This window comes from Nanorana parkeri, unplaced genomic scaffold (assembly GCF_000935625.1).
Source record: "Nanorana parkeri isolate BGI_ZX_2015 unplaced genomic scaffold, ASM93562v1 scaffold174, whole genome shotgun sequence".
Lineage (NCBI taxonomy): Eukaryota > Metazoa > Chordata > Amphibia > Anura > Dicroglossidae > Nanorana > Nanorana parkeri.
In genome coordinates, this window is record NW_017306442.1 from 740,158 (window position 1) to 743,014 (window position 2,857).

The window sequence follows — 2,857 nt, forward strand, 5'->3', positions numbered from 1 at the left end:
GTGCATTGTGGGTTACTGCACTTAGCATATTGTTCCTTGCCTTACTTTAAAAAGCCTACTTGAGATGTTATTACAAAGTTTGCCAAACACATTAACGTGTAATTCAAAGAGCTGCCACACGGAACCAGTAAAGGACCAGTATTTGTAAAAATAAATGGCTGAAAGAAACTGATGATCTGTACTGCTCTGGATTTTTCTCTGTAGTCCTGTGCTGTATTTTTCTCCACTTAAAAGCCTATCCTACGTGTAACGAATGTTTGTGATTCATAACATCAATGACAATGCCTTAATTGTATCCATGATTTCAATAAAAAACTCGTTGCTAAAACAGTTTGACCAGACAAATATTACTGGGCAACAGTGGCTTGTGAAAATTCTACTACAGTGTGTCCTGGTAGTCCCTGAACTTGAAATGTATACAGTATACAACTTTTATCCTGCTTTGCATCCCACACTGCAATGTGGGCACATTACATGTACATTGTGGCTTGCAGCAAATTTAATAGTTACATATTGCACAGTGGACACTCATAGGGACTGATGTATAAATCTTCTACCCAGTGTATAGTTGCATGAATGACATTACTACCACTAAATGCAACCAAGGAGCAAAGGAAATCCCCAAGGAGCATTTGAAATTCCAAGGAGCATAGGAAATCCCAAGGAGCATAGGAAATCCCAAGGAGCATAGGAAATCCCCAAGGAGCATTTGAAATTCCAAGGAGCATAGGAAATCCCAAGGAGCATAGGAAATTCCAAGGAGCATAGGAAATTCCAAGGAGCATAGGAAATCTCCAAGGAGCATAGGAAATCCCTCCGTTCCTCAGCTCCATTTAGTGGCCATAGTGCTGTGCGAATGGCTAAACACTGGTAGGAAGTTTAATATATCACCCCCATAGGGTCTGCTGAAGCGCACTTTCAGTATAGAGCAATTGTGTGTTGTGATGAGTTTTAGCAATTAGTAATGGTTGTTTATACATAATGTTCTTGTGTAAAATTCATTTTAAAAAGACCCTGTCACCAACTTAAACATTAAAAGTAAACACACAGGAAAAATCAAGTATTAAATGTTTTTTCTTTTTTTTTTTTTAAGAATAATTATTATAAAAATATTTAAAAAAAACAAGCAAAAAAAAAGAAGAAGAAAGAGAGTATTAAATGTTTTTTTAAATCTTTTTTCCAGAAACTATTTTTTATTGACTTGCAATGTGTCTCTGAACTTGCTGGCAAATTTGACTACTTCAGGAAGAGTCAGTTCTGTAGCACAGCTCCTTGCCTCCATGCATGTCCTAGCCCTCCTCTCTTCAGGGAGTTTCTAATGACACTGTGTTGGTCAAGCTCCTCTGTCCCTCCCCTTCCTATATAACCTTTTATGTAGGTGCCAAGGAAGAAACACATGAGAATAATAAACTGTCACTTGAGTGACAGTTGTAAGTCTAAGAAAGACTTTTACAGGTAAATGCCATGCATAAAATACTTTTAGGCTACATTCACACAGGGGCGTAACTAGAAATCACAGGGCCCCATAGCAAAATTTTGTATGGGGCCCTGTGATTTCTAGTTAAGCCTACCTGAGATCCCACACAGCCCACCTGAGGGTGACCCTGCAGAGCCCGCCATAGACTGTCTATGGTGGGCTCTGCAGGGTCTCAGGTGGGTGGTCAAGCCCTCTTAACTGTCTGCTCCGATCCTCTGTCCGCCTCCTTCTCCTCAACGATCGCTTGCGGGCCCTGCCTCCTCCGTCACTGGGGTCCGCCTCCTCGATCATCGGGCCCCGCCTCCCCATCGCTAAGCCTTGCTTACTAGATCACTGGACCCCGCCTCCTCCATCGCTGCCGACGACGGGTCCAGCTACCTCCTCCGAAGCTGCTGGTTGTCACCGATACATCAACGGCTGGGAGGAGGAACGCGCCGATGCACATGTGAATAGCGGCGCGTTCCTCCTCACAGCCGCCAGCGACAGCCAGCAGCGTGAGATGCCATAGCAACCCAGGCGACCCGCACGGCATCAGGGGGATGTCCTGGCCGGCCCCCCTGTGCCCCAGGCCCCATAGCGACTGCCTGGCCGAGTTTGTATGACGGTGAAACAAAATAGCAGCTACACCAGCGTATGGCACAGCATAGAAGAGCCAAACCCTCTGGTCAGGATTCGGCAGTATACCTACATCTAGGTCACTCCTTTGAAGACAGTCAAGTACGCATCCTAGACAGGTAGGGGGACTGGTTTAAAAGAGGTGTGAAAGAGGCCATTTATGTAAAAATGGAGAAGCTGAGCTTGAATAGAGGTGGGGGAGTGAGACATCTATTGTCTGCCCCAACACAATGCTGTTTTAACACCTCTTTGTGGGCAGGTTAATAACACCTCCTAGACGCCAATTATACAAATGCAATCAACAGATTATGTGGATTGGAGTAACATTCACCATATTTATTCCCAGATAATTTTTTATCATTCTGAATTGAGAAAGCCGGTTGGATGACCAGTAAAACGTCTTCAAAAAAATAACAGCAAGTCCAGTTGCGTTGACTTATTTTTTTTACAGATTAACCCTTTCAGTTTCGTTGCAGCTTTCTGGTTTTATTGAGACTGAGTTATCATCTACAGATTATACATTGGTATAATCTGGCATTGAAGATCGGCCTTGATATAACATGTTTACAGAGTCTTGCTCCTTGAGGACTTTTGTAGGGCCGAAGCTAGCCGAAGGATCGCCCGAAGCTACGGCCAGATCCTTCGGCAGCTTTGTGAATAGACCCCATTGTTTTGGTTGACTATATGTCAGGTTCCATATAAACTTTAGAAAGTATTTCCTTTATCTGTAACTCACTCATTGCTCATCAGCAAAATCTTCTAAAC